Below are 13,198 nucleotides of genomic sequence, written 5' to 3' on the forward strand. Positions count from 1 at the left end.
CCCGCCCCCTCTAGACGCGGGGAGCGGGCCGGGCGAAGGAGCCGGAGTGAGCGTCAAGTGAGGGGCCGCGCGCAAGTCGCAGGCGTTCGCAGCTATTTTGGTCCGATCGGAGGGAGCCGCCGGGTGGCCGCTGATAGGCTGGAGCGGCGCGGGGCTGCTGCGGAGGGACCGCGCGGGGGCCCCCGCCCCCACCCTGGGGCTCTGGGCGCGGTGGGCTCAGGGCCCCGGGAGCCAGAGGCGCGGCGGCCCGCGGCGGGGCTACTGCTGTTGGCGGGCCTCCCGCCCCAACCGCGTCATCCTCACCCCCACCGACTGCTGACGGGGCGACCGGCCGCTCGGCCCGGGCTGCACGCTCGGAGTTCTGAGCTGCACGGGGTTGGTGGGGGACGACGCGGGGGCGGCCGCCCGGGCGCTGCTGCCCAGATGCCGATTAGTCCTGTTCCCCGCCTCCCTCGCACATTTCCTCACCTCGGCTTTAACTGGGGCTTTAAATGATCGTTTTCTTAATGAGGGTTGCGGGGGAGGCAAACAGTGGAAGGAAAGACCAAGTGCGGGGAGCTAGGGGAATGACAACCTGGGACAGCACAACCACCAACGGGAAGGATCGAGGTGAACTCCCAGCCACCGCGGCACAACCCGTTGTTCATTCATGCAGCGGAGCCCTGGCTTTTCAACTCTTTGCAGCCCCGCGCCCTTTCCCCTCCCCGTGCCCAGAGTTTGGACTGAGTGGGTCTTAAACCCTCTGCCCCAGGAGCTTAACCAGCTCTTTGTTGCCTGGACTGCTTGGGAAGAACTGCGTAGCAACCTGCCCCTACTTCTGGTGAGAGGAGATTCCGGGGCATTGGATGGACCAGTGTAGGAGAGGGAACAGAACTTGGTGGCCTTTTCCCACTGGAGAAAACGACTGACCCTTTCTCTGCCTAGTGGGGGTGGGGCCATCTGTGGCTCAGCCCTGGAAAGCCAGCTGGTAGAATATGGCATTGGTTTAGTGATGCTTACCCCCAGGCTTCTTTCCTTGTGCCCCGCCCCCCTCTGCCTTGGCAAGCTTGCTTTTCTACCACCTCCACGTGAGCTATTGCTTAAGAAGAGGAGGTCCTGGATCTCTCAGCTCTCTGGGTTGTGCCACACCCTTATCTCAGCATTCTCTGCTGCCCAGTAACCTGAAACCTCCTTAAATATGCCAGGGAATTTTTGAAGTCCCTGAATGGAGTGAAAGCAGTTCCATTGTTGGCAAGTTGGGTTCCCCATTGCTAACCAACATTTTATTATGCATTTGCAGTCAAATAATAATGACGTTAATAGTTAATATGTGACCTAAAATCACATAGTAAGTGGGGAGCCAGTCTTTGAACCCTGGCAGAGCTCAGATGTCTAGAACTTGGGTAGTAGAAGTGTTTCTCCAGAGTTTTCTCCCAGTCAATAAGAACTCAGGTTTCATTCATCTCCTTCAAGAGTCATTTACTGGGATGTTTGTCTGCTGGCTAGATGGATGGATCTGTTCTTGTTTAATCTTCCTTTACCCAGTGACACAGTTGCCATAGTTGTCTCCATTTTGTGGGTGGATGTACTGAGCTCAGGCAGGCAAATAACATACTCAAGGTCATACACTCAGAAAGCAACAGAGCCAGCATCTCAATCCAGTCTTCAAATCCTGAGCTTGGTGTTTTCTTCACTGTTAGAAAAATGTTCAGTATGTTCACTCTGCGTAGAGTTCATGGCAGAGGCAAGGTTGGGGAACAGTGCATAAAAAACTTCAGTGAGGGACTTCCTTGGCAGTCCAGTGGTTAAGACTCCAAGCTGCCAATGCAGGGGGTCCTGGTTCCATCCCTGGGCTGGGAACTAATCCCATATACTGTGCAGCACACCCAGAAGATAAAAGGAAAACAAAACTTCGGTGAAAGGTATATGAGATGTGTGTAGGATGAAGGGAGAGAGAGGAGGGACTGATAAAGTAGATCCTTTATTTAACTTGTTTCAGTCATAACAATTACTGTTAGGTTGGTGAAAAAATAATTGTGCTTTCAGACCTTGAATTTTAAATCATTATAACTAGGATGAAATACATATTTATTAATCAAAATCGGAATCATTACAATCAAATTTTTGCCAACAAGAAATAAGTTTGTTTATTCCTGTAGAGTAAAAATCCATGCTTTGGGATTTGATGCACTCTTGGAAAGCATTTTCTGCCTCCTGCTGGTTGTGGAAGCATTTTCCTTGCAAAAAGTTGTCAGGATGCCTAAAGAAGTGGTTGCTGATTGGCGAGAGGTCAGGTTGAATATGGTGGATAAGGCAAAACTTCATAGTCCAGTTCATTAAACTTTTGAAGGGCTGGTTGTGCTACATGAGGATGGGTGTTGTCATGGAGAACTGAACCCTTTCTGTTGACCAATACCGGTTGCAGGCATTGTAGTTCTTGGTGCATCTCATCCATTTGCTGAGCGTATTTTTCAGATGTGATGGGTTCACCAGGATTCAGAAAGCTGTAGTGGATCAGACTGGCAGCAGACCACCAAACAGTAACCATGACTTTTCTTTGATGCAAGTTTGGCTTTGGGAAGTGCTTTGGAGCGTTTCTCAGTTCAACCACTGAGCTGATCGTCACCAGTTGTCGCATAAAATCCACTTTTCGTCATACATCACAATCTGAGAAATGGTTTGTGTTGTTGCATACAATAAGAGAAGATGACACTTCAAACCCACAATTGTTTTGATTTGTGGTCAGCTGGTGAGGCAACCATTTACAGAGCTTTTCGATCTTTCCAATTTGCTTCAAATGCATTTGAAGCATTCTACATTCTACTGACTGTAGAATGGTCAAATGTTGAGTTCTTCGGCAACTTTTTATGTAGTTGTAAGAGGATCAGCTTCAATGATCCTCTCAGTCGGTCATCCTTTTCCGATGGGTGGCCACTGCACTCATCTTCAAGGCTCTTGTCGCCTTTGCAAAACATCTTGAACCACCACTGCACTGTACATTCGTTGGCAGTTCCTGGGCCAGTTGCGTTGTTGATGTTGTGAGTTGTTTCCGCTGCTTTATGACCCATTTTGAACTAGAACAAGAAAATGGCTTGAATTTGCGTTTTGTCTAACATCATTTCCCTAGTCTAAAATAAATATAAAGTAAACAGCAAGTAGTAAGTCATTTGCAAAAAAAGAAAAAGCAAGAAATGCACATTAAAATGATGTATAACATACATTTATTTAAGAATATATTCCAATAACAGCAAAATTCAGTAATGCAAAACCACAGTTACTTTTGCACCAATAAGGCTATGGTTTTTTTTCCTGTGGTCATGTCTGGGTGTGAGAGTTGGACTGTGAAGAAGGCTGAGCGCCGAAGAATTGATGCTTTTGAACTGTGGTGTTGGAGAAGACTCTAGAGAGTCCCTTGGACTGCAAGGAGATCCAACCAGACCATCCTGAAGGAGATCAGCCCTGGGATTTCTTTGGAAGGAATGATGCTAAAGCTGAAACTCCAGTACTTTGGCCACCTCATGCGAAGAGTTGACTCATTGGAAAAGACTCTGATGCTGGGAGGGATTGGGGGTAGGAGGAGAAGGGGACGACAGAGGATGAGATGGCTGGATGGCATCACTGACTCTATGGACGTGAGTCTGGGTGAACTCCGGGAGTTGGTGATGGACAGGGAGGCCTGGCGTGCTGCGATTCATGGGGTCGCAAAGAGTCGGACACGACTGAGCAACTGATCTGAATGATCAAAGAAAGAAATGGAGATTAGTTCCATCTGGGTTGTTAGTGGCTCTGTTTGCTCTCTTAACTAAGCCCCATTTGCACATCATCAGCTTCAAGCAGGACGTGCATGCGTGAATGGTAAGTCGCTTCAGTCGTGTCTGACTCTGTGCAACACTATGGACTGTAGCCTGCCAGGCTCCTCTGTCTATAGGATTCTCCAGGCAAGAGAACTGGAGTGGGTTGCCATGCCCTCTTCCAGGGGATCTTCCCGATCCAGAGAGCAAACCTGCATCTCCTGCATTGGCAGCAGGTTCTTTACCACTAGTGCCACCTGGAAAGCCCTCAAGCTGGGCACTCCCATCTTACTCACAGCTGTGAATCTAGCCTGTCATGGATCCATGGAGGAGAGTCAGAAATCTACTATTGAGAAGTTCCTCTCTTTGCCACAGCTGGGTCTGAGCTGGTAGAGCTCCAGAGGAGACCCTAGCCCCGGGTCTGGATGGTCCACTGGAATTCGGCTGCCCCTCCCCCTCGAGGAAAGAGAAGCCTGCCTGGCTGATCTGGGCAAATTCAGGCCCCATGTGTTCAGCGCCAGGCCCAGCAAATGTTGTGGAGGTGGATGGAAGGGTAGGATCAAACCAATACTTAGTAATGAGGCAGTCTCCTGGTAAATATTTGTGAGTGATATTGATGAGTATGCCCAAGCTTCATGCAGCCCACAGAGTTCTAGATAGGATGGCTTCACCCTTTGTAGGCCAGCGAGGCTAAGGGAGCATCTTAGAAACTATCCACTGGACCAGGGAGGCTGTGGGGCCATGGCAGCACACACAGCCCCTTTGAACAAAAAGCGACACTGGAACCTCTAATCCTGTCGCTCGAGTATCATCCAGCCATCTGTCTGTTGCTCCTCACAGTCCCTGATTCTGACTACTTCCTTGATTTGGAGTGGTGCCATCAGGGAATAAGAAGAGGAAGACTTACACTTGGAGAGGAGAGAAGGAAGAACTGTGCTGAGAGTGTTTTCACTGGTGGTTTCCCACAGAGAGACCGCTGTGATAGAGCTGGAGAAGCCAGTCAGTGATCGGGCCAGGCTGTGTCAGCAGCTGGGTCCCTGCACGGAGAGTAGGGCACCTGAGCTCTAGTCCCCTTTCTGCCACTGATTAGACATGTGACAAATCTTAACACAGGTCTAAACCTTAGTTTCTTCATTTCTAGAATTAAAGGAATGAACTAGAAAATTCCTTCCAGCTCTCATACTCCATGATTCCCAGCCTTCCCCAGATACGAAGCTTTGTGAAGAAGGTTGATCCTTTGGGATTGTAGCCAAGTCTTGGATATGCGCCACGAAGTTGAGAAGCAGATGATTCTTTCAGTTGAATCTAAGAGATCCACAGTGCCAAAGCAGAGATCCAAAGCAGAGCAGACTGTATTTTCCCAGCTACTAAAAAGACTCATAGGTCACTGAGTGTTAAAGCTAAAAAGGATCTGGAGATCATCTGGACTTAATCTCTCATTTAACAGATGTTATTAATGGAGTTCAGAGAGGCATAGTGACTTAGCTAGAGCCACACAACTAATTAATATCAGAGCCTGTGTCAATTCTGAGCTCAGCCCTTCAGTCAAGATGGCAGTGTGTGGCTAATTGGCATTTAAACCTGGGGCTTGAAGACACTTCCAAATGCCTGTCTTCTGTGCTTTTGTATGCAGGTGCTCTCGTTATACTTTGCTGGGCGGGGCTAACCATGGTCTTCCACAGAGCCATTCTGAGTGACTTTGGACCCTTAATAAGAAGTGGAGGAAATGGTCATCCAGGGGACTGGCTCTTAGGGGACCCGGGATACTTGCACGCATGCTCAGTTGCTCAGTCGTGACTGACTCTCTGCCACCCCATGGCCTGCAGCCCACTAGGCTCCTCTGTCCATAGAATTTCCCCAGCAAGAATACTGGAGTGGGTTGTCATTTGCTTCTCCAGGGTATCTTCCCTACCCAGGCAGGGTTCAATGCATCTTTTGCATCAGCAGGCGCAGATTCTTTACCACTAAGCCCCCTGGGAAGCCCCCCAGGATAATTGAGCTCCTGTAAAGCCCACAGTAGACCACTCCCCAGCCTGCATCCCTGAGGCATTATCCTCAGCAGCCACTAGATGTCCATGCCTCGCAGGGTTTGCCAGGAGTGAGCAGGGTACTATCTTGCCTCCAGGAGGCTTTTGGGCCCCTTAAGGTAGGTCCATCCGTGGCAGGAAGATCACATGTGTACTCCCTGCAACTCTGGCTCCTGTTTGCAATACTGTCAGGCTGCCAAGCCCTACTCAAGCACCTTGTCTATTTTTATACATTTTATGCTGCCATTTTAACTAAGAAAAGAAAAAGCCCACAGAAGGAAAAAGGATTTGGAAAACAGGAGGAAAGAAAAATATGGAAGTTGACCTTCACAAAGGGAAAGACACCAGTTGATTGGTGAATTAGTGACAAGACATAAGAAATGGTCTGTAAGGAAACAGTCACCTAAGGCAACAAACGTGTGTGTGTGTGTGTGTGTGTGTGTGTGTGTATGTTTGCATCTTCCTCTCACTTCCACCCACCTGCACAGATATCCCTCAAGAATCAGTGGGTCATGAAGTTTCTGTTTAATGAATAAAGTCACCATTACAAAAAAGATTGTTTTTCTTGCCTGTGGTCCTGTAGTGAGCCCATGGCCATGCCACTACTACCCATAAAAAAGGAATGGGTTTTATTCCTTGAGCCTGATGCTTCAAGGTGACACAACTATTCTGGAATTACCCACTCTTCCCAGTGCCCTCAAAATCCACTGTCCCTTTCCCCCAAGAAGGATGTTGGAAGAAAACGGACAAAAAAGCTTCTTCTGGCAGGTCCCATCCAGAGCAATTTGCAGAAAGCCTTAGAGAAGACCAGATGCTTCATAAGAATGGCAAAGACCTAGAGCATGGCAAGGCCTCTTCCTCTTCTCTGAGGCTAGTTTGCTAGGACTTCCTGTTTCTTCTCGGGCTGCCAGGTCTGAGGGAAGGGAGAAACCTCCCAATGCCCTCACGACTGCCTCTGTGGAATAAACAGTTTGTGCCCATTCTGAGCGCCATCATCAGTGTGGCCAGACAGCCCGGAGAGGACCAGCCAAAAGCCTTGGAAATGTAGTCTTCAGGTGCACTAGCCTGCTACAAGCCCTATGGTTTATCCTTCCCTTTAATTGCCTTCGTGTGGCAATGACAACAGTGATGTTGACGGCAATATTGCCTGGAGAGTTGGTTGGTTTCCATGTTGAACATCACAGTAGCTCTGCAATGGAGGTACTATTGCTGCTGCTACTGCTGCTAAGTCGCTTCAGTCGTGTCCGACTCTGTGACCCCATGGACTGCAGCCTACCAGGCTTCTCCGTCCATGGGATTCTCCAGGCAAGAACACTGGAGTGGGTTGCCATTTCCTTCTCCAGTGCATGAAAGTGAAAGTGAAGTCGCTCAGTCGTGTCCAACTCTTAGTGACCCCATGGACTGCAGCCTACCAGGCTCCTCCATCCATGGGATTTTCCAGGCAACAGTACTGGAGTGGGGTGCCATTGCCTTCTCCAGGAGGTACCATTAGATTCCCCATTTTGCAGAAGAATTTAGGAAGCTTTCTCAATCACAGAACTAGTAAGTAACTTTATTGCTAGTAAGTGAGTTTAAAGCTGACATAACAAATTACCACATATTTGGTGGTTAGAAAATCAGAAATTTATTCTCTCACAGTTCTGGAGGCTAAAAGTGCAAAATCTGAAAGGGCCAGCCTCCCTCCAGTGGGCCTATAGGGGAATCTGTGCTTGGCGTTTTGTCTATTCCAGCCCCAGTGACCGTCCTATTCCTTGATTTGTGGCTGTATCACGGCCATCTCCTTGGTCATGTTGACTTCTCCTCTCCTGTCTGCCGCCTCTGACATACAGGGACACTTGCCATTGAATTTAGGGCCCACCTGGACAAGCAAGGGTGGTGTCATTGCAAGAGCCTTAACTTAATCACATCTGCAAAGACCCTTAATTTCATCTGCAAAGACCCTTCTTTCATATCGTGTAGCATTTACAGGTTTGGGGTTTGGGGCATGGGCATTATCTGTCTGGGGTTCATTCAGCTGACTGCAGTGACAAGCGTGGTTTCAATCTCAAATCTATTCAGCATTCAAATCTTCAACCACTGTGATAATGTGATGTGCCACTTAGGAAGAGAAGTGGGAGGGTATATCTTAATCACCAGCAGGTAAGTCCTCTGTGTTCTGTGCTTGTGAGGGGGAAAGGAGAGCAGCCAAGTATGGGTCATGTGACCACCGGGTCTTCACACTGGAAAGCGAGCAGGTTCCTTAGTCAGTGCCACGGGAATCATGACGTGGACCAAAAGAAGGGGGCAGGTAGACCAGAGAAACTCACAAAATCTGCCTTGATTCCTCTTTGTAATACTTTTCTCACTCTTTATATGGCCTATTGGTTTTTATCCCAAAGATCGTAGAACATCTAAGCATTTACCAGTAGTATTAGAAGTACCGCTTGGCACTGCTACAAAATTTGGCTCCACTGTAGCTAAGTCACAGAAATGTTGAGTTTCACACTCATTGGAGATTTAAGAAAAGCCTAAAGATCAGAGCCTAGCAGATGTAAATGCAGATGTGGGAGTGAGAGTTATGAGTAAATGGCTTTTCAAGTATCTCCAGCACAAATTGGATCCTTAACCAAGAGTCCATGCCTGCAGTTAAAATACACAGTGGTTTTATAAATTTATTCAGTTTATTCATATTTTGGTTGGTGAAAGCCCAAACACTTCATTTCCCCCAAATGAGTCCTAGAAAATATGTTAAATGAAAGAGGGAGAGAGAGAGAGAGTGAATGAATAAATCCGATGGATGGAGAAGCCTGGTAGGCTACAGTCCATGGGGTCGCAAAGAGTCAAACACGACTGAGTGACTTCACTTTCACTTTCATGCGTGCATACATACTACTGGGTATTATACTGTAGTGGAGCTTATAAAAGTATTCTGGAATCAGAGAAACCTGGGTTCAAATCATGGTTCTATTTGTCTACTTTGTATATGCTGTGTATATGAGCCACTTCTTTAAGCTTCAGATTCTGCATATGTATAGACAACTGTACTTATTTTGTGGTATTATCTAACCAGCAGCAAGGAAGGAAAATCCATCAGTCTCAGCTAATAGTAATAGTAGCAGTAGCAGTAGTATTAAAAATAAGGAAACTAGTATAGGAGGGAAGTATTTTTAACCAAAGTCAGTTCTGAGAGGATCCATTTTTCATTTTTCCCTCTCTGCTTTTGGTATTACCCCTAATTTAGGCCTTTCAGTTCTTCATTCAAGATATCAGGTGTTTTTCAGTGTTTGTTTTTAACAGTTTTGAGATAATTTTAGACTTAGAGACGGGTTAAACATAGTCATATTATAGGTTATGGTCTTCACCTTGCTTCCTCTTATGTTAACATCTTATATCACAGACTATTTACTCAAAACTAGAAGTTAAAGTATTCAAGACATAGATTGTTCCCTCTTTCCCTCAAAGTCTATTCTCTGCAGCCACCTAAACAATCTTTGTGATGCTGTGTCAGATTATGTTACTGATTTGCTTGGAATGCTCCGGTGTTCTTCCCCCTCATAACTCAAATAACAACCAAGGGACTTCCCTGGCGGTCCAGTGGTTAAGACTCCTCACTCCCCATGCAGGGGCCTTGGATTCAATCCCTGGTCAGTGAACTAAGATCCCGCATGCCACGTGGGCCAGAAAAAAAAAAAGAGACAAACGTGACACAAACACACACATGCACAAACGGTGCTCCGTGGACCACAGGCCCTCAGCCATGTGCCCTGGCTGTTTCTGTGCGCTCATGTTTTATCATCTTTCTGGTTGACCTCTACCCTTCAGCTGCGCTGCTCTTCTTTCTTTTGGAATATTCTGAGCTGGTTCTCCCCTTTAGGAGTGAGAGTTATGAGCAAATGGCTTTTCAAGTATCTCCAGCACAAATTGGATCCTTAACCAAGAGTTCATGCCTGCAGTCATACACAAATATAACTCTTCTGTCTGGAATGTTCCCCCACATCTTCAGGTGGTCCGCTTCTTCTTGAACAGGTCTCTTGAGACTTTCCATGACTACCCTATCTTTAGACTACTTTAGTAGCCCCACCAATCATAGTCACATCCCTGGATTTTACTCTCTTATTTGATATACCATTATCTGAAATTATCTTGTTTACTTGCACATCCCATAAAAGCAGAGACCTTCCCCATCTTGTGCCCAACACCTCTATCATAGTGGGGAATTAATTATTTCAGAAGGAAGAGCACTATTTTCTGGCCCAAGTGAATAGGAGTTCAGGCCTCTCTAATGGTGTATCAAGAACCCTAACCCTACTCCATAAATCTTTGAAAAGATAGGTGTGAAACGACCAGTTTTTTGTTGTTTTTCTTTTTTAATGGAAGTTTAAGGAAGATCCTGATGACCTTAAGGTTTCACCAGTCCTCAGTTTTTAAAATTCATAGCCCCTTGATAACAGATTGATGAGCAGGAGTTTTATAGAAGTATCATCGAGGCTCATGGGCTCCTGGCAGTTGTGGGTTTGTGAAGCGTGAGCAGAAGCGTGAGTGTAGGTACACAAATACGCTTCTTTGTGCTCATGGACACATGTGCCTGTCATTTTCAAATTTGCTAAAGTACATTTTCTCCAAAGGGAGTGAGGGCTGTTGAGCCTGAAATAGGGAACACCAGGACCATAAGATCAAATGCTTTGAAGTGGCTGTGCCAACGCTTTTTGCTAATTAAAGAATGTTAGGACAATCACCACGAGCAGCAGTAAAAGGCGCCCCATTACCTCGCTTTATGGAGAGTCGGGTAAATTTAAAGGCAGCTATATATATCCCACTGAGCACCCGAGCTACAGTGCAGTCGGTGGGCACCCGGCTGGGCCACGAGAGGAGCCCCGAGGTTCTGCCCAGGGTCCTTATCTCTATGAGCTGTCCGTCCCTGGATTTTACATGGCTAAAGAACAAATAATTCCATCCATAAACTCTTAATTTAAAACACTAGGTGGGGTGGAGAGGGGAGCAGACAGCGATGTGGAGAGTCTGACTGGGAGCTTGGCCACCTGGGTCCTTCTTCAGCTTTGCTGTTGACTTTCTGTGGCTTTTGCCTTGAGGAAAGACAATTCTTCTCATGTTGTGACTCCATTTTCCTTGACCATGGGTGTGTCACAGAATTTGTTTAAAATACAGTCACATCGCTTAGGTCTGTTCTCCGAGGAATATTCTAGGGCCCCTTGTGGAGCAGCTCCCTGCTTCAGAGGATACCTTATAGTTTAGAGAGAGTGAACGAGATGGGAACGCACTTTCTATACTTACCCTCGAACATTTCTGACCGAATTTAAGAAGCACTCCATTTGGAACGTTTTCTGTGTTTTTCATCTGTTCAGTTTGGCTTGCAACCTGTTGTCCTTTTCCGCTGTGTCTTGTAGGTGTTTTGTGGCCTCCCAGCCATTCTGATCCCCCCAGTTCAGAGTAGTGCCAAGTTGGCACTGCCTTCTCTCTGCCAGGCTTCTTGATCTGTTGTTTAGTTTCTTTGTGGATCAGCATCTTTGGCCATCAGGCTGCCTCACGCAACTCATTAATTGTTTCCAGTTTTATGCTGTCAGCTTCAGCTATAGCTCGGCTTCTCTTCCTTGCGGCTGGTATGGCCTCGGCTCATCATCCAGTACTGGTCTGGCGAGGTGGGTTCATTTGTTTCATCTAAGGAGTTTCTGAGGGAGACTTGGAGGATCCCAAATGAGAATGAAAATGCGGGCTTGAATTTGTCTCTCGGTGGCTGTTGTGACCGTCCTCAGCCTACCCCCTCCTTCAGCCAAAGGCCAGGCTCTTACCTTAGAAGCCTCGCCTGGAGCCCACACCACTGGCTTCCCCATAAGTCATGGAACGACCGATGGGCGGGTTGGCTGACACCCAGGTTCCTGGAGGCCGCCTACCTTTCTCATTGCACAAGCCTGTTCAGGAGTGAGATCTCCCCAGCCCCCAGCCGGCTCTTAATCTGTGGTTTTGGAAACAGTTCTGTCTGCACATGCTTCCAGTGGAAATCACCCTTCTGTCTAGAGGAACTAGGGTTGAGTGAATGTGAAGTAAGGGAGGCTAGGCCCTTCAGCTCCTCTGGCAGATGTAGAGGGAAGAACTCGAATTCCCCTGTTGGTTGGTTGGTTCATCCGTCCATCCTAGCCATACTGTCTCTCTGTGTTTTACGTCTGGCCTCTCTCACACACAGTTCTGAATTTGGCCACAACGGAGAGGTAGATTTGTTTGTTTTTACACAAGGGTAACAGGACTACCTCATTCTCCTTTACCCCAGAACGCTACCCACCCCCTGCCCCCGCCCGAGTATCCCTGTCTTTTCCGTTTTTCCTCGCTACCAGCCAGGAATGCTAAGCAGCATGCTCTTGGGAACCTGTCGTGTTGGTCTGCTTGAAACTATTTTTCTGAAGGACACCAGACTGAAATGGCTCTGCTTCTGATAAGAGGTGCTGAGGCCCCGCTTCTGTGGGACCACCAGCTGGGGATCTGGGCGCCTCCTACTGTGACGCCTGAACGCTGGCCACCCGGCTAGGGGAGCCCCATCTGTATCATTATCTTGGTGTCTGGGGCCAGTTTGTGTGACAGCCCAGTGAAGCTGCTTGATTTGTATTCAATGCACAAGCCCTTAAAAAAAAAAAGTCTGAGAGGAGCCCTGCCAGCCAATAACTCTGAAAGGATTCTTTGTGTAAGTGAGCAGTCTCTGGGCTGGACACCCTCTCTCCCCGCTCCCCGCCCCCCCACCCCAAAACGGCCTCTCTGGCCCAGTGACTCGGTGGTGCTGTGGAGCTGGCTCTGAGCCCTTGGGGATCGCTCCCCAAGGGGAGACCATCTTGGGATCCCAGGCACACAGAGCAGCTTCATCTCCATCCTTCCTGTCCTGGCATCTGACAGTCTGCCTCTCAATGCCAGTCCATGGGATCCATTCAAGGCCATGTGTGCACACGAGCCAGTAAGTGAAAAAGAGAGAGATGAATATGAAAAGACCAACCAACCAACAAGTCGGAGGCATTCTGATTCTCCCCTCTAGCAGAAACCTCCAAGAAGAAGATGGGGCCTGTGTCCAACACTCTACTCTAGTGGGGCCCTGCCCAACAGAGGGCAGGACCCTCTGTTGGCCTGAGCCTTCTGATTTCCTAACCAATTAAAGCAGTCTTTCGCTCCCACTGTCTGTAAAAGGACAGAAATGAGACCTTCTGCCCTGTACCCCTGGGAGCTTCATCAAATTGAGACTAAGAGGAACTCCTGCTCTGATTGGAGGCCAGGCCGGCCTCTGGCCTTCAGCACCACCATCCACAATCCTGCCCCATGTTCAGGGCAGCCTAAGGGATGGGCTTCCTGCCAGCTCCTCTCTCCGTCTGAGTCTGTCTCTTTAAGAATGGTATTTGTTATTAATGAGTTTTCTAAACACGTAACCTT

At 47.8% G+C, this 13,198-nt stretch overlaps 1 protein-coding gene across 1 annotated transcript in view; it reads left to right on the plus strand.

Moving 5' to 3' along the window:
- The window catches only part of SND1 (staphylococcal nuclease and tudor domain containing 1), a 421,903-nt gene that overhangs the window by 360,125 nt on the left and 48,580 nt on the right, over window positions 1–13,198 (plus strand). The window lies entirely within an intron of this gene.

This window comes from Bubalus bubalis, chromosome 8 (assembly GCF_019923935.1).
Source record: "Bubalus bubalis isolate 160015118507 breed Murrah chromosome 8, NDDB_SH_1, whole genome shotgun sequence".
NCBI lineage: Eukaryota > Metazoa > Chordata > Mammalia > Artiodactyla > Bovidae > Bubalus > Bubalus bubalis.